This window comes from Daphnia pulicaria, chromosome 1 (genome assembly GCF_021234035.1).
Source record: "Daphnia pulicaria isolate SC F1-1A chromosome 1, SC_F0-13Bv2, whole genome shotgun sequence".
Lineage (NCBI taxonomy): Eukaryota > Metazoa > Arthropoda > Branchiopoda > Diplostraca > Daphniidae > Daphnia > Daphnia pulicaria.
The window spans coordinates 36,243,114-36,260,195 of record NC_060913.1 but is presented as its reverse complement, the minus strand read 5'-3'; the positions used below and the strand labels follow the sequence as shown (position 1 = coordinate 36,260,195).

At 41.3% G+C, this 17,082-nt stretch overlaps 21 non-coding genes and 1 pseudogene across 21 annotated transcripts; all 22 read left to right on the top strand.

Moving 5' to 3' along the window:
• The first annotated feature begins 181 nt into the window (after positions 1-181).
• On the top strand, positions 182-403 carry LOC124322433. Its single transcript, XR_006914718.1, has one exon. It is a non-coding gene; the product is annotated as a small nucleolar RNA U3 (small nucleolar RNA).
• A 510-nt stretch (positions 404-913) lies between these two features.
• Positions 914-1,104, top strand: LOC124322192. The gene has a single exon (XR_006914540.1). It is a non-coding gene; the product is annotated as a U2 spliceosomal RNA (small nuclear RNA).
• Positions 1,105-1,613: 509 nt separating this feature from the next.
• On the top strand, positions 1,614-1,777 carry LOC124322004. Its single transcript, XR_006914362.1, has one exon. It is a non-coding gene; the product is annotated as a U1 spliceosomal RNA (small nuclear RNA).
• A 192-nt stretch (positions 1,778-1,969) lies between these two features.
• On the top strand, positions 1,970-2,059 carry Trnah-gug. The gene is given in 2 exon segments: positions 1,970-2,006; positions 2,025-2,059. It is a non-coding gene; the product is annotated as a tRNA-His (tRNA).
• A 404-nt stretch (positions 2,060-2,463) lies between these two features.
• On the top strand, positions 2,464-2,605 carry LOC124322636. Its single transcript, XR_006914907.1, has one exon. It is a non-coding gene; the product is annotated as a U4 spliceosomal RNA (small nuclear RNA).
• Positions 2,606-2,771: 166 nt separating this feature from the next.
• LOC124322345 lies at positions 2,772-2,893 on the top strand (annotated as a pseudogene).
• A 4,280-nt stretch (positions 2,894-7,173) lies between these two features.
• On the top strand, positions 7,174-7,359 carry LOC124322300. Its single transcript, XR_006914640.1, has one exon. It is a non-coding gene; the product is annotated as a U2 spliceosomal RNA (small nuclear RNA).
• A 509-nt stretch (positions 7,360-7,868) lies between these two features.
• On the top strand, positions 7,869-8,032 carry LOC124322003. Its single transcript, XR_006914361.1, has one exon. It is a non-coding gene; the product is annotated as a U1 spliceosomal RNA (small nuclear RNA).
• Positions 8,033-8,224: 192 nt separating this feature from the next.
• Positions 8,225-8,314, top strand: Trnah-gug. The gene is given in 2 exon segments: positions 8,225-8,261; positions 8,280-8,314. It is a non-coding gene; the product is annotated as a tRNA-His (tRNA).
• A 404-nt stretch (positions 8,315-8,718) lies between these two features.
• LOC124322635 lies at positions 8,719-8,860 on the top strand. The gene has a single exon (XR_006914906.1). It is a non-coding gene; the product is annotated as a U4 spliceosomal RNA (small nuclear RNA).
• A 574-nt stretch (positions 8,861-9,434) lies between these two features.
• Positions 9,435-9,557, top strand: LOC124322833. The gene has a single exon (XR_006915091.1). It is a non-coding gene; the product is annotated as a U5 spliceosomal RNA (small nuclear RNA).
• A 203-nt stretch (positions 9,558-9,760) lies between these two features.
• On the top strand, positions 9,761-9,879 carry LOC124321772. The gene has a single exon (XR_006914290.1). It is a non-coding gene; the product is annotated as a 5S ribosomal RNA (ribosomal RNA).
• A 748-nt stretch (positions 9,880-10,627) lies between these two features.
• On the top strand, positions 10,628-10,746 carry LOC124321761. Its single transcript, XR_006914289.1, has one exon. It is a non-coding gene; the product is annotated as a 5S ribosomal RNA (ribosomal RNA).
• Positions 10,747-11,500: 754 nt separating this feature from the next.
• LOC124322432 lies at positions 11,501-11,722 on the top strand. The gene has a single exon (XR_006914717.1). It is a non-coding gene; the product is annotated as a small nucleolar RNA U3 (small nucleolar RNA).
• Positions 11,723-12,232: 510 nt separating this feature from the next.
• LOC124322191 lies at positions 12,233-12,423 on the top strand. Its single transcript, XR_006914539.1, has one exon. It is a non-coding gene; the product is annotated as a U2 spliceosomal RNA (small nuclear RNA).
• Positions 12,424-12,932: 509 nt separating this feature from the next.
• Positions 12,933-13,096, top strand: LOC124322002. Its single transcript, XR_006914360.1, has one exon. It is a non-coding gene; the product is annotated as a U1 spliceosomal RNA (small nuclear RNA).
• Positions 13,097-13,288: 192 nt separating this feature from the next.
• Trnah-gug lies at positions 13,289-13,378 on the top strand. The gene is given in 2 exon segments: positions 13,289-13,325; positions 13,344-13,378. It is a non-coding gene; the product is annotated as a tRNA-His (tRNA).
• Positions 13,379-13,782: 404 nt separating this feature from the next.
• Positions 13,783-13,924, top strand: LOC124322582. Its single transcript, XR_006914858.1, has one exon. It is a non-coding gene; the product is annotated as a U4 spliceosomal RNA (small nuclear RNA).
• A 574-nt stretch (positions 13,925-14,498) lies between these two features.
• LOC124322832 lies at positions 14,499-14,621 on the top strand. The gene has a single exon (XR_006915090.1). It is a non-coding gene; the product is annotated as a U5 spliceosomal RNA (small nuclear RNA).
• A 203-nt stretch (positions 14,622-14,824) lies between these two features.
• LOC124321750 lies at positions 14,825-14,943 on the top strand. The gene has a single exon (XR_006914288.1). It is a non-coding gene; the product is annotated as a 5S ribosomal RNA (ribosomal RNA).
• A 748-nt stretch (positions 14,944-15,691) lies between these two features.
• Positions 15,692-15,810, top strand: LOC124321737. Its single transcript, XR_006914287.1, has one exon. It is a non-coding gene; the product is annotated as a 5S ribosomal RNA (ribosomal RNA).
• Positions 15,811-16,564: 754 nt separating this feature from the next.
• LOC124322431 lies at positions 16,565-16,786 on the top strand. Its single transcript, XR_006914716.1, has one exon. It is a non-coding gene; the product is annotated as a small nucleolar RNA U3 (small nucleolar RNA).
• Positions 16,787-17,082: the final 296 nt, after the last annotated feature.

Genomic DNA, 17,082 nt, shown 5'->3' with positions numbered 1-17,082 from the left:
GCTTCTCGGTGTTTCAATAAATGAACAAAATGCAAGACCTGACAATGTATGTACTGTGTGCGTCAAGTATTGCAAATCTCAATTTAATATTCCGAAATATCGATCTATGCACTGTAATTTACGCCAAAGCTCATTGATCGTACAAACCTTATTTAGAGTTCTGCAAAATAACATTGCATTTAAGATCATACTTCACAGGATCATTTCTGTAGTATATCTTGACTTGTTTCCCACCAGAAACTTGTCTCCTTTCAACCCACGATGACGAGTTAAGACGCTGGTTTCTGAGCGTGAAACAGGCTGTGAGTGTAGCTGTCTCGACAGCATCAAACACAGTCATTGAGGACCGTTTCCGTTAAATCCATGTGAAATAGCGGAAGGAAACTAGCGTGTTCAGAGTGGTTGAGATGATAAAACAAATTTAAATTCTTGAAAATCTAAAGAGATAAATCTTAATAATAATTCCAGGTATTCGTGTCCTTAAATCATCTGCTTGTATGGCAAAATAAATTGTGAAAGTGAGGTTGGTCAATTTGAGGATGTGTCATGACTTTATGATCGTATTGCATTCTTTTAGTTATTGTTATTTAATCATGATTAATTATCGTTCAGAGCTTTTGTCGTCAGGTGGCGTGGCAAAGCCATATTCTGAAAAAAAAGGACCTAGTGTGATAACGAGAGTAAAATTTGCAACGCCTTCAGCGTAAATTGTATCTCCCTTAATACAGTATGAGCATAATAAAACAAATGAAAATGAACTTTATAAGCATCAAGTGGTCGCGTCTGGAAAAATGAACAACTCAATATTTTATAGCATTTCTTGAATGTTTTGAGTGATATGAGTATTCTTCGTACACCACCGGAAATGTGTTGAACCTCAGTGGTTATTTTGGGCAGTAATCCTTGTAACATTATCGCTTCTCGGCCTTTTGGCTAAGATCAAAGTGTAGTATCTGTTCTTATCAGCTTAATATCTGATACGGGTTCAAATGGACCCCAGAATATTAAACTGATTTTTGGCATACGGTGGGAATACAGTGCTTGCACTGCTCCCGCCACGGGTTGACCCGGTATTGCAGTACCTCCGGGATCGGCTCACCCTCTATGAGGGAGAACATATTGAATAAAACAGAAATTGTCTTAGCACCGTATAATAAAAGACCATGTATAATTGCAAAACTGTCATGTAGACATGTTTGTAATTTTTTCTAATTGTATTTTTTTCGTAATATCAAGAAAAGCATAAAAAAATACGTACTTGATTGTGTTAACTAATTAGTACTGTTCATCTTTCGATGTGATGTTTTTTTTTAAAATATGAAGATGCGTGTATTTTCATATGAAAAGTCGATTTTCTTATTTTCTTATTTGCCAATTGGACGACCAAATGAAAAAAAACAAGCAATTTGTTTCTTGAAAAGTATTTGCAAAGATCAAGACCATGAAATAAATACTGAGCTTTATTTACTATATTTTGCTCGAGTTCGTAATTCAAGTCGATGAAAGAAAGTGGGTGGTATTCTCTAAACGTCAGTCAAATACTTGAACACTCTTTGTCAATATTGTTCTGCTGTATACAAAGTATTAAACAAAGTGAAAAAGCATCCACAATCATACTTACCTGGCTCAGAGGCAACCATGATCACCAAGGTGGTTCCTCCAGGGCGAGGCCTTTCCATTGCACTAAGGATGGGCTGACCCTTGCGATTAATCCAAATGTGATTAACTCGGGAGTACAATTTTTGGTAGTGGGGGACTGCGTTCGCGCCGTTCCCTGAACACACTATAAATGTAAGAAAAATTCTTGTCATCTGCCGGAAGTTGAACTAAATCTGGTCCCGTTAGTAAACGGTAGGGTTGACCGCTTGGGAATACGCGAAGCATCAGATTTTCTTTCTGGGAAGAAACAACAAAGTAATGAAATTCATGTTTAGCTACTTTAATATAAATCATCATGGCCAATGGATTGGCCGTGATCGTCTAGTGGTTAGGACCCTACGTTGTGGTACCTACTAGATATGAATCCGTAGTAACCCAGGTTCGAATCCTGGTCACGGCACTGAAAACTGATTTTTCACGTCAACACGCAGATTAACTATAAATTTTGTTTGGTTGGAAAGTAATGCTCGCTCACTTCAATAGTTCATAATGTGAAAAACAATTTGGAATGAAAACCTGAAATTCCCCCTCCCTTTTTTTGTGTGTGCAGGAAGTTGTTGAAATGTATGGAAGAAAAATACACATTTACAGAATTTCAAGTATTTGACCCGATATTAAGACAAAAATTATTTCATGTATGTAATGAACTGTCCCCTGTTGGTATTAGTCCAATGGGAGATGGAAATTAAAATTTGCCTAGGGTAATCTAAATGAATATTTCTGAACGAAATTGTTGGTCCAACACGTCCAAGCAGAACGAATTCAGCAAATGCTTAAGTAGACTTGCTTTTCTGATTATAATTTAGCTTTGCGCAGTGGCAATATCATAACCAATGAGGGTCTCCCGAGGTGTGATTATTGCTAGTTGAAAACTTTAACCAATACCCCGCCACGATGAAGTGAAATAATCTTTGTCGTCGGCAATTTTTGATAGCTCCATCAGGAGCATTTCAGCGTACAAGAAAAAAAAAATTACAGTCAGTTAGAAAAATGAACAACTCAATATTTTATAGCATTTCTTGAATGTTTTGAGTGATATGAGTATTCTTCGTACACCACCGGAAATGTGTTGAACCTCAGTGGTTATTTTGGGCAGTAATCCTTGTAACATTATCGCTTCTCGGCCTTTTGGCTAAGATCAAAGTGTAGTATCTTATCTTATCAGCTTAATATCTGATACGGGCTTTCCTTTGGCCTCCAACTTCTTCTAACATTTCCTCTGCTCTCAATTCTTGACAGTTGGATAATCGCTTAGCCCGGCAACTGGCGAGAGGGTGTTTTTGCTGTAAACTACGCGGCGTTTCTACTGACGTCGGTCTTCCGGTATCCAATCCGGCCAGCAATTCCCTTCTCGTGTTTCATATTCCCACACACGCGCGTCCCGGTTAGGCCCACACATTAACCATAGCTTCTCGTTGGCTGGGAGTCAAATCCCCTGGAGATTCCTCTGAGTAATTAGTTTTTCTGTAAACTTTTTTCCTATTAAGTCAGTAGTAAACTTGCAGTAAACTCACTCTTATTCAGTCCCAAATTCGTACTTTTTAAAAGCAAATGCGGGGGTTGACTCTCACCCTCATCCCAACCTTGAGCCGATCCAGACGTCTGACTGTCTGGATTTGTTCTCCCTTTCTGCAATGGCAGGGGCAGTTGTGGACTTCTTCGAGTTCAAAGCTTGTGATGGAACTATTTACTTACCTTGGCCTGTGCCCGATACGATTAAGTGCTCTCTCTGCAAAATCGGAAAATACTCATCAAGATCACGAGTCCAAGATTCGGTCAGGCACATGTTCGCTAAACATGACGCGAGAGTTGCTCCCATGTACACATGCAACTCGTGCGATCACGAGACCAGCGATGTTGTCATTGCTAGAAGGCATGAGAAAGGTTGTGGTGCACTTGATGAGAGCATCACTGTGGAAGGAACCACAATTATGGGTAATGAAGTCACGCTCATGTATCCAGGTGGCCCATGCCGATGCCCCTTATGCAAGTGGCGCACAACGGGCGAGGGAACAGTCGCTTTCCAGTCCATTGAACATCATCTGTTTAGAGTACATGGTCTCACTACAGTCCGAAGATGGCAATGTAGGAAATGCGAGGCAAATGGAGATGGATACTTCATTAAAACGCATTACAAAACACATCTAACAGAGACGCCAAAACCGTATTCTCCAACTGTTCCCCTCCTCCCCCTCCCTCCTAACATTTCTAATAGAGAGTTTTTCAGAATTATCAATCTTGAACTGTCAACCACCTCTTGTCACACCCCAACTGTTGCTTCGAGACGCAATACTCCGAACAACACAGAAGGAGAGGGGACCTCACCCGTCCCCTCCTCTTCCTCTCCAGCTTCTCCAGTTTCATCTTCTTCTTCTTCTTCTGCATCAAACACCTCCAAAGACTTGTCCACTCAACGCTCGAGTCCTTCTACTCCAAACATAATCTCAGAAAACAGTGAATCCCTTGACTCATCAATTTCCTCTTTCAATTCTCCGTCTTCATCAAAATCTTCCAACAACAATGATTCCTCTTACGAATCTCCAGCCTCATCTCCCAGCCAGCTTGGTAGATTGGTAGCTCCCGGAGACGCGGTGTGTCCACTAGAGGCGTTTAGGAGTGTTTGGGGCGTTAGGATAGAGGCTTGCAACACGGTACAGTGCCTCGACTCCACCCTCACTAAGTGCAGTGCCGAGTGGCTAAAACTTTCTGCCACACCGGAAGACTCGACCTCTTCTCAGAAACGACCGCCCCCTCCAAAGAAGCCACCAGACGCCCACCGAAAGCGAAGCCAAAACCGCCAGCAACAAAGAATCAGAAGATCCAAACAAACCCAAAACGACCAAAAGAGCAAAATTCAACGTCTATTTTCTTTGTATCCCCGCAGGGCTGTCAGGAAAATTCTCGAAGAAGAATCAACTGGATATTCTGGAACAAAAGAAACAGCGACTGCATTTCTGAAAAAAACCTACTGTCAGCCAGCTCCTTCTCAGGAGCAAGTGGAGTCAGCCCGTGCTCAATTCGACCACTGTGATTGGAAACAGACGACCGATGACGACATCAGGCTACTCTCAGCTCCCCCCAGTCTTAGCGAAATCAAGCTTAAACTCGGTAAAGCTGCTAACACTGCTCCAGGAAGGGATGGCCTTGAATATCGCCACCTCCGGTCTCTTGACGGTAATGGCGAGCTCCTAGCAACCATTTACCAGGCGGTGTGGTCTCTGGGTATCCCAGCCTGCTGGAAAACATCTCGAACCGTCCCTATCTTCAAGAAAGGAGATCCCTCTGATTATGGGAACTTCAGGCCAATATCCTTACTACCAACCATGTACAAGATATTTTCGGGTATAATATCGTCCAGGATAATGGCCACCGCCACGAGACTAGGATGGATTTCTCCAGAACAAAAGGGATTCCTTCCAGGAGTTAGGGGTATCCAAGAGCACACCCACATACTCCACACTGTGATTGAGCAGGCGAAACAGTCAAAAAGGAAGCTGGTGATTGCTTGGCTCGATCTCACCAACGCATTCGGATCAATACCTCATCCGATACTGAACAGCCTGTTCGAAAGCCTCCCGATACCAGACGAACTTCGCCGCATTCTGACCGATATCTACTCAAACAACATCATGGACTTTGCCGTCGGACAAGACTCAGTTCAAATCCATCCAACAGCCGGAGTGCGACAAGGAGATCCATTAAGCAGCGTCGTCTTCAATCTGGCGGCAGAACCGATCATCAGGACAGTAAAATCAAACAACAACGGGTTCGCAGTCTACCAGTCAAGAGTGTCCACTTCGTCCTACGCAGACGACATTGCCATCGCAGGATCTTCAGTCAGCGAAATCCAGGGAACTCTCAATGCCACCGAGAACACGGCAACCTCACTCGGCTTGAGATTTAATCCTAAAAAATGCACGTCACTCACACTCATTAACGGCAAATCTTCTGTAGATAACCCACTGAAACTTGGAGACTCCCAAATAAGGGCCCTAGCCGAGGACGAACAGGAAAACTATCTAGGGACTCCACTAGGCTCACGACTAACCTTCCGACCCACCACGTCACTTCTCGGAAATTTGATAAAGATTGGCGACTCCGGTTTGGCTCCCTGGCAAAAGCTGGAAGTGTACAGAAGTGTACTACTCCCATCACTTTCCCACCACCTCGCATCGGGAAGAGTCGAGAAAAGATCCCTCTACGACCTGGACGTCGCCTGCAGAGATTTTCTTCGCAAGGTAGCCTGTGTCCCTATGTCCGCTAACACTGCTTTTTTCTACTCAGATCGCCGCGTGGGAGGACTTGGAGTTCTCCCCCTCACAGACGAGGCTGACATTTGGACCCTGGCAAGAGCACTGCAACTCCTAGATAGCAAAGACAAGAACGTCAGTGAAGTGGCAATGGCACAACTAGAAGAAACCATCAAATTGGGATACGGCAGGAACGAGGTCCCTTTTCCACTTCCTATTAACGAGTACTTGGCAGGTTCCATGGAAAAGGGACTTGGAGCAATCCGACATGGAGGAGCATCGATGAACCTTTGGACCCGCGCAAGGAAGGCCTCGGGCTGTTTGAAGAGGATAAGGATTGATGTATCCGGCGAAGAGTACAGCAAAGTTATCGCCGATGACATCTCCACAATCTCCATCAAGGCAGTCAGAGGACTCCGAACCGCGATGAGGCAAAGGTGGACCAGTAGACTCCTGTCAGCTCAACAAGGAAAGACGGCAACCGGATTAGCTCTTGACATGGCCAAGGAGAACGCAGGTCTCTTATCATGCCGAACGCCACTGTCCTTCCAGGAATGGCACTTTCTCCACAAGGCTAGACTAGGGATACTGCCAGTCCGAGGTGGCCCAGGATCAAAGTCGACAGTCAAAACCTGTCGACTAGGTTGTACGAAGCTGGAAACCACAGACCATGTTGTTTGTGGGTGCCAGGTAAACTCCGCTCTTTCTATTAATCGTCATAATTCTATCTTAGGACTGATGGCGGAGGAAACGGAGAAACTTGGCCACACCGTCTCCGTCAACCTCGCCGTGGACAACTCCGGACTCAGACCAGACCTGGTGGTCACTTCCACCAACCCTCCCATCATCATCGACGTCACGGTTCCACTCAGCAGCGCGGATGGACTCGAGAAGGCACAGGCAAGGAAAATTGAAAAGTACAAACACCTTGGTGTGGTACTCCCTCTCGTGGTTGGTTCACTAGGGTCCTGGCTCCCAAGCAACGATGAGATATGTCTTGCCCTGGGATTCTCGGGTAGAAAATGGCAGAGCCTCAAGAAGAAGATGAAACTACTGGCCATCCAAGGAACAACCCAAATCATAGCCAAACACCTGGCATACCAGACCGAAGCAAGCGATCCCGAACCCGAAGAAGAAGAAGCAGAAGAGGGCGCAAGTCCTCCCTCTTCCTCAAACTAAGGGTTTTTTAACGTAGCGTTGACACGTCGTCTCGCGTACTTTTTCCCTTCAAACTCAATTAAAATAAATCATTGTATATATGTTTATTCCCAGTCCTTTGGAAAATACAATGCATAAAATCTGTTCTTATCAGCTTAATATCTGATACGGGTTCAAATGGACCCCAGAATATTAAACTGATTTTTGGCATACGGTGGGAATACAGTGCTTGCACTGCTCCCGCCACGGGTTGACCCGGTATTGCAGTACCTCCGGGATCGGCTCACCCTCTATGAGGGAGAACATATTGAATAAAACAGAAATTGTCTTAGCACCGTATAATAAAAGACCATGTATAATTGCAAAACTGTCATGTAGACATGTTTGTAATTTTTTCTAATTGTATTTTTTTCGTAATATCAAGAAAAGCATAAAAAAATACGTACTTGATTGTGTTAACTAATTAGTACTGTTCATCTTTCGATGTGATGTTTTTTTTTAAAATATGAAGATGCGTGTATTTTCATATGAAAAGTCGATTTTCTTATTTTCTTATTTGCCAATTGGACGACCAAATGAAAAAAAACAAGCAATTTGTTTCTTGAAAAGTATTTGCAAAGATCAAGACCATGAAATAAATACTGAGCTTTATTTACTATATTTTGCTCGAGTTCGTAATTCAAGTCGATGAAAGAAAGTGGGTGGTATTCTCTAAACGCCAGTCAAATACTTGAACACTCTTTGTCAATATTGTTCTGCTGTATACAAAGTATTAAACAAAGTGAAAAAGCATCCACAATCATACTTACCTGGCTCAGAGGCAACCATGATCACCAAGGTGGTTCCTCCAGGGCGAGGCCTTTCCATTGCACTAAGGATGGGCTGACCCTTGCGATTAATCCAAATGTGATTAACTCGGGAGTACAATTTTTGGTAGTGGGGGACTGCGTTCGCGCCGTTCCCTGAACACACTATAAATGTAAGAAAAATTCTTGTCATCTGCCGGAAGTTGAACTAAATCTGGTCCCGTTAGTAAACGGTAGGGTTGACCGCTTGGGAATACGCGAAGCATCAGATTTTCTTTCTGGGAAGAAACAACAAAGTAATGAAATTCATGTTTAGCTACTTTAATATAAATCATCATGGCCAATGGATTGGCCGTGATCGTCTAGTGGTTAGGACTCTACGTTGTGGTACCTACTAGATATGAATCCGTAGTAACCCAGGTTCGAATCCTGGTCACGGCACTGAAAACTGATTTTTCACGTCAACACGCAGATTAACTATAAATTTTGTTTGGTTGGAAAGTAATGCTCGCTCACTTCAATAGTTCATAATGTGAAAAACAATTTGGAATGAAAACCTGAAATTCCCCCTCCCTTTTTTTGTGTGTGCAGGAAGTTGTTGAAATGTATGGAAGAAAAATACACATTTACAGAATTTCAAGTATTTGACCCGATATTAAGACAAAAATTATTTCATGTATGTAATGAACTGTCCCCTGTTGGTATTAGTCCAATGGGAGATGGAAATTAAAATTTGCCTAGGGTAATCTAAATGAATATTTCTGAACGAAATTGTTGGTCCAACACGTCCAAGCAGAACGAATTCAGCAAATGCTTAAGTAGACTTGCTTTTCTGATTATAATTTAGCTTTGCGCAGTGGCAATATCATAACCAATGAGGGTCTCCCGAGGTGTGATTATTGCTAGTTGAAAACTTTAACCAATACCCCGCCACGATGAAGTGAAATAATCTTTGTCGTCGGCAATTTTTGATAGCTCCATCAGGAGCATTTCAGCGTACAAGAAAAAAAAAATTACAGTCAGTTAGAAAAATTGGAGTGTTGCATAGTGTGTTTATAACATTAAACGGTGAAAGTGAAATCGTATAAGTGATTTTTGTTTCCATTTAGTTGGTATTGCACGTCAGACAAGGCTGATTAATTCGTTCGCTGAAGGCCATTAATATCAGTCAGTTGGAACATTGTGAACACGGGGAAAATATTTGAAAAGGTGATTCCAAATGACAAGGTGAAAAGATTCCACCATGTTTAAAGGGGAAGTTCAATAAATTGTTAACCGCTGTAGGGTGAATGTCGGGGTAAACATCTGATCCCACCACCTACGTGTTGGGCTTGTACCATAAAGATCGTTCATTTTTTTCAAAAATAACACTGCGCACAACTGTTTCGTTCAAAAACATGTTAACGAGCTTTATACATGATATTTACTTTAAAATAACTGTACCCATTGATAAAGAATTGCACAAGGATTTTGATATGTAAACGCATGTTTCGAAAAAAAACCTTACAAGCGCACTTCAAAATTTTGAAATGAATATAAATACAAGGCATACCACTGTTATTTACTCTGGTTTCTAATCAATACCCGGATAAATCTTTCGCCTTTTACTAAAGATTTCCGTGGTTAGGAGCATTGATGAGTCTATATGACTTATTTTTTTAACGCCCGGTCTTCTGATTGGGCACTTTGAATAAATGAAAAATTAAAAACGTCTGTATGCGGAAACAAAGATATTCTACTACTACATACTGACAACATTTGTAAAATGACAAACTGATAGTTTTTCGGTGGTTTTGGTAAGATTAGTGTGTATTTCAAAAAGATAAATCTCAAGCACAAGTAATAGATTAGAGGCGAATATGGTCGGGTAATTGCGTCTAGTTTAATGTCAACGGCCATACCACATAGAACTCACCCGGTCTCGTCAGCTCCCGGAAGTTAAGCTATGTCGGGTCCCGTTAGTACTTGGATGGGTGACCGCTTGGGAATACGGGATGCTGTTGGCATGGAATTATTTTATTTTTGTGAATCCAATTGAATTGAAGTGCTTCCCAAGATGGGTGATACTACATGGACTACAATGTATTATTTTGGCATTAGTTGAAAATGGAAGGAACGTATTTTTTACTGGATATTGCCTACTAGACGTCCTCCAACCTCTTTGTTGCTGAAAGATATTTGAAACGCCGTGCGCGAAGCGCACGGCACAGCCGAGAGGCTACTAGACGTCCTCCGACCTCTTTGTTGCTGAAAGATATTTGAAACGCCGTGCGCGAAGCGCACGGCACAGCCGAGAGGCTTGTACGTTGGTGGTTTCTTCGGGCAGCTCTATCTAATCTCTCTGGCTCTGAGATCCTTATGCAACGCAAGCTAAGTAAAGCGCGAAGCGCACGGCACAGCCGAGAGGCTTGTACGTTGGTGGTTTCTTCGGGCAGCTCTATCTAATCTCTCTGACTCTGAGATCCTTATGCAACGCAAGCTAAGTAAGGGAAGCAATCGTTAGCCTTATGACACTTGGATTGTTGGCTCATTGATCGGACATCCCCGGAACGAGAAAATTAAAAATGACAGTTAGCCAAAAATAGTGGCGTTTGGAAATATTATCAAATTTTATATTCGGTTGTCCATTGACAAATGTACTTATATGTCCTCGTTTGTTTGGCTAAGGTTGGTGTGTATTTCGAACAGAAAGTAAGCAAGCATTAGAACTAGATTTAGAGGCGAATATGGTCGGGTAATGGCGACTGAATTGATGTCAACGGCCATACCACATAGAACTCACCCGGTCTCGTCAGCTCCCGGAAGTTAAGCTATGTCGGGTCCCGTTAGTACTTGGATGGGTGACCGCTTGGGAATACGGGATGCTGTTGGCATGGTGTAATTTTATTTTTGCTCCCCAAGTTAGATGAGACATGGAATATAATGTATTCTTTAGGTATTAGTTGAAAAGGGTATTGCTGGGACTTTGATTAATGATACCATATATTGTAGAACGCATGTTTGTTTGATCTCGGTAGTTTTAACGACAAAAAAAAAGATAGAGGTTTGGCTATTTTGTTGAGGCTGTTGCATGACGCCCACTCACTGGCACGATCCCACTACTGCCGAACACGGGAACTTTTGGCTGCTAGGTTTCCCTCCTGACCCACTACGCTCCTCCTTAGCTAACCTGCACCTACTAGATTCCTCTAGCAGATCCATGCTGATGTCAAGCTTAGTGCGGGCACCTGATCAACATGCGGTATCACGAAACAGGGCTCCTAAACTCAAGCCATCCACTCTACCAAGCCTCCCCGAAGCAGGATTATAGGTGCACGCCAAACACCCAGCTGATAAATGGGCTCTCAATCGATAATACATTACTGTAATAAATTGATTTGATGAGCACGCGGATTCTTTATTGTGTCCAAAATTGGTCTCGTCACTTGTTCTATAACTATTAAAGAGCTTCTCGGTGTTTCAATAAATGAACAAAATGCAAGACCTGACAATGTATGTACTGTGTGCGTCAAGTATTGCAAATCTCAATTTAATATTCCGAAATATCGATCTATGCACTGTAATTTACGCCAAAGCTCATTGATCGTACAAACCTTATTTAGAGTTCTGCAAAATAACATTGCATTTAAGATCATACTTCACAGGATCATTTCTGTAGTATATCTTGACTTGTTTCCCACCAGAAACTTGTCTCCTTTCAACCCACGATGACGAGTTAAGACGCTGGTTTCTGAGCGTGAAACAGGCTGTGAGTGTAGCTGTCTCGACAGCATCAAACACAGTCATTGAGGACCGTTTCCGTTAAATCCATGTGAAATAGCGGAAGGAAACTAGCGTGTTCAGAGTGGTTGAGATGATAAAACAAATTTAAATTCTTGAAAATCTAAAGAGATAAATCTTAATAATAATTCCAGGTATTCGTGTCCTTAAATCATCTGCTTGTATGGCAAAATAAATTGTGAAAGTGAGGTTGGTCAATTTGAGGATGTGTCATGACTTTATGATCGTATTGCATTCTTTTAGTTATTGTTATTTAATCATGATTAATTATCGTTCAGAGCTTTTGTCGTCAGGTGGCGTGGCAAAGCCATATTCTGAAAAAAAAGGACCTAGTGTGATAACGAGAGTAAAATTTGCAACGCCTTCAGCGTAAATTGTATCTCCCTTAATACAGTATGAGCATAATAAAACAAATGAAAATGAACTTTATAAGCATCAAGTGGTCGCGTCTGGAAAAATGAACAACTCAATATTTTATAGCATTTCTTGAATGTTTTGAGTGATATGAGTATTCTTCGTACACCACCGGAAATGTGTTGAACCTCAGTGGTTATTTTGGGCAGTAATCCTTGTAACATTATCGCTTCTCGGCCTTTTGGCTAAGATCAAAGTGTAGTATCTGTTCTTATCAGCTTAATATCTGATACGGGTTCAAATGGACCCCAGAATATTAAACTGATTTTTGGCATACGGTGGGAATACAGTGCTTGCACTGCTCCCGCCACGGGTTGACCCGGTATTGCAGTACCTCCGGGATCGGCTCACCCTCTATGAGGGAGAACATATTGAATAAAACAGAAATTGTCTTAGCACCGTATAATAAAAGACCATGTATAATTGCAAAACTGTCATGTAGACATGTTTGTAATTTTTTCTAATTGTATTTTTTTCGTAATATCAAGAAAAGCATAAAAAAATACGTACTTGATTGTGTTAACTAATTAGTACTGTTCATCTTTCGATGTGATGTTTTTTTTTAAAATATGAAGATGCGTGTATTTTCATATGAAAAGTCGATTTTCTTATTTTCTTATTTGCCAATTGGACGACCAAATGAAAAAAAACAAGCAATTTGTTTCTTGAAAAGTATTTGCAAAGATCAAGACCATGAAATAAATACTGAGCTTTATTTACTATATTTTGCTCGAGTTCGTAATTCAAGTCGATGAAAGAAAGTGGGTGGTATTCTCTAAACGTCAGTCAAATACTTGAACACTCTTTGTCAATATTGTTCTGCTGTATACAAAGTATTAAACAAAGTGAAAAAGCATCCACAATCATACTTACCTGGCTCAGAGGCAACCATGATCACCAAGGTGGTTCCTCCAGGGCGAGGCCTTTCCATTGCACTAAGGATGGGCTGACCCTTGCGATTAATCCAAATGTGATTAACTCGGGAGTACAATTTTTGGTAGTGGGGGACTGCGTTCGCGCCGTTCCCTGAACACACTATAAATGTAAGAAAAATTCTTGTCATCTGCCGGAAGTTGAACTAAATCTGGTCCCGTTAGTAAACGGTAGGGTTGACCGCTTGGGAATACGCGAAGCATCAGATTTTCTTTCTGGGAAGAAACAACAAAGTAATGAAATTCATGTTTAGCTACTTTAATATAAATCATCATGGCCAATGGATTGGCCGTGATCGTCTAGTGGTTAGGACCCTACGTTGTGGTACCTACTAGATATGAATCCGTAGTAACCCAGGTTCGAATCCTGGTCACGGCACTGAAAACTGATTTTTCACGTCAACACGCAGATTAACTATAAATTTTGTTTGGTTGGAAAGTAATGCTCGCTCACTTCAATAGTTCATAATGTGAAAAACAATTTGGAATGAAAACCTGAAATTCCCCCTCCCTTTTTTTGTGTGTGCAGGAAGTTGTTGAAATGTATGGAAGAAAAATACACATTTACAGAATTTCAAGTATTTGACCCGATATTAAGACAAAAATTATTTCATGTATGTAATGAACTGTCCCCTGTTGGTATTAGTCCAATGGGAGATGGAAATTAAAATTTGCCTAGGGTAATCTAAATGAATATTTCTGAACGAAATTGTTGGTCCAACACGTCCAAGCAGAACGAATTCAGCAAATGCTTAAGTAGACTTGCTTTTCTGATTATAATTTAGCTTTGCGCAGTGGCAATATCATAACCAATGAGGGTCTCCCGAGGTGTGATTATTGCTAGTTGAAAACTTTAACCAATACCCCGCCACGATGAAGTGAAATAATCTTTGTCGTCGGCAATTTTTGATATCTCCATCAGGAGCATTTCAGCGTACAAGAAAAAAAAAATTACAGTCAGTTAGAAAAATTGGAGTGTTGCATAGTGTGTTTATAACATTAAACGGTGAAAGTGAAATCGTATAAGTGATTTTTGTTTCCATTTAGTTGGTATTGCACGTCAGACAAGGCTGATTAATTCGTTCGCTGAAGGCCATTAATATCAGTCAGTTGGAACATTGTGAACACGGGGAAAATATTTGAAAAGGTGATTCCAAATGACAAGGTGAAAAGATTCCACCATGTTTAAAGGGGAAGTTCAATAAATTGTTAACCGCTGTAGGGTGAATGTCGGGGTAAACATCTGATCCCACCACCTACGTGTTGGGCTTGTACCATAAAGATCGTTCATTTTTTTCAAAAATAACACTGCGCACAACTGTTTCGTTCAAAAACATGTTAACGAGCTTTATACATGATATTTACTTTAAAATAACTGTACCCATTGATAAAGAATTGCACAAGGATTTTGATATGTAAACGCATGTTTCGAAAAAAAACCTTACAAGCGCACTTCAAAATTTTGAAATGAATATAAATACAAGGCATACCACTGTTATTTACTCTGGTTTCTAATCAATACCCGGATAAATCTTTCGCCTTTTACTAAAGATTTCCGTGGTTAGGAGCATTGATGAGTCTATATGACTTATTTTTTTAACGCCCGGTCTTCTGATTGGGCACTTTGAATAAATGAAAAATTAAAAACGTCTGTATGCGGAAACAAAGATATTCTACTACTACATACTGACAACATTTGTAAAATGACAAACTGATAGTTTTTCGGTGGTTTTGGTAAGATTAGTGTGTATTTCAAAAAGATAAATCTCAAGCACAAGTAATAGATTAGAGGCGAATATGGTCGGGTAATTGCGTCTAGTTTAATGTCAACGGCCATACCACATAGAACTCACCCGGTCTCGTCAGCTCCCGGAAGTTAAGCTATGTCGGGTCCCGTTAGTACTTGGATGGGTGACCGCTTGGGAATACGGGATGCTGTTGGCATGGAATTATTTTATTTTTGTGAATCCAATTGAATTGAAGTGCTTCCCAAGATGGGTGATACTACATGGACTACAATGTATTATTTTGGCATTAGTTGAAAATGGAAGGAACGTATTTTTTACTGGATATTGCCTACTAGACGTCCTCCAACCTCTTTGTTGCTGAAAGATATTTGAAACGCCGTGCGCGAAGCGCACGGCACAGCCGAGAGGCTACTAGACGTCCTCCAACCTCTTTGTTGCTGAAAGATATTTGAAACGCCGTGCGCGAAGCGCACGGCACAGCCGAGAGGCTTGTACGTTGGTGGTTTCTTCGGGCAGCTCTATCTAATCTCTCTGGCTCTGAGATCCTTATGCAACGCAAGCTAAGTAAAGCGCGAAGCGCACGGCACAGCCGAGAGGCTTGTACGTTGGTGGTTTCTTCGGGCAGCTCTATCTAATCTCTCTGACTCTGAGATCCTTATGCAACGCAAGCTAAGTAAGGGAAGCAATCGTTAGCCTTATGACACTTGGATTGTTGGCTCATTGATCGGACATCCCCGGAACGAGAAAATTAAAAATGACAGTTAGCCAAAAATAGTGGCGTTTGGAAATATTATCAAATTTTATATTCGGTTGTCCATTGACAAATGTACTTATATGTCCTCGTTTGTTTGGCTAAGGTTGGTGTGTATTTCGAACAGAAAGTAAGCAAGCATTAGAACTAGATTTAGAGGCGAATATGGTCGGGTAATGGCGACTGAATTGATGTCAACGGCCATACCACATAGAACTCACCCGGTCTCGTCAGCTCCCGGAAGTTAAGCTATGTCGGGTCCCGTTAGTACTTGGATGGGTGACCGCTTGGGAATACGGGATGCTGTTGGCATGGTGTAATTTTATTTTTGCTCCCCAAGTTAGATGAGACATGGAATATAATGTATTCTTTAGGTATTAGTTGAAAAGGGTATTGCTGGGACTTTGATTAATGATACCATATATTGTAGAACGCATGTTTGTTTGATCTCGGTAGTTTTAACGACAAAAAAAAAGATAGAGGTTTGGCTATTTTGTTGAGGCTGTTGCATGACGCCCACTCACTGGCACGATCCCACTACTGCCGAACACGGGAACTTTTGGCTGCTAGGTTTCCCTCCTGACCCACTACGCTCCTCCTTAGCTAACCTGCACCTACTAGATTCCTCTAGCAGATCCATGCTGATGTCAAGCTTAGTGCGGGCACCTGATCAACATGCGGTATCACGAAACAGGGCTCCTAAACTCAAGCCATCCACTCTACCAAGCCTCCCCGAAGCAGGATTATAGGTGCACGCCAAACACCCAGCTGATAAATGGGCTCTCAATCGATAATACATTACTGTAATAAATTGATTTGATGAGCACGCGGATTCTTTATTGTGTCCAAAATTGGTCTCGTCACTTGTTCTATAACTATTAAAGAGCTTCTCGGTGTTTCAATAAATGAACAAAATGCAAGACCTGACAATGTATGTACTGTGTGCGTCAAGTATTGCAAATCTCAATTTAATATTCCGAAATATCGATCTATGCACTGTAATTTACGCCAAAGCTCATTGATCGTACAAACCTTATTTAGAGTTCTGCAAAATAACATTGCATTTAAGATCATACTTCACAGGATCATTTCTGTAGTATATCTTGACTTGTTTCCCACCAGAAACTTGTCTCCTTTCAACCCACGATGACGAGTTAAGACGCTGGTTTCTGAGCGTGAAACAGGCTGTGAGTGTAGCTGTCTCGACAGCATCAAACACAGTCATTGAGGACCGTTTCCGTTAAATCCATGTGAAATAGCGGAAGGAAACTAGCGTGTTCAGAGTGGTTGAGATGATAAAACAAATTTAAATTCTTGAAAATCTAAAGAGATAAATCTTAATAATAATTCCAGGTATTCGTGTCCTTAAATCATCTGCTTGTATGGCAAAATAAATTGTGAAAGTGAGGTTGGTCAATTTGAGGATGTGTCATGACTTTATGATCGTATTGCATTCTTTTAGTTATTGTTATTTAATCATGATTAATTATCGTTCAGAGCTTTTGTCGTCAGGTGGCGTGGCAAAGCCATATTCTGAAAAAAAAGGACCTAGTGTGATAACGAGAGTAAAATTTGCAACGCCTT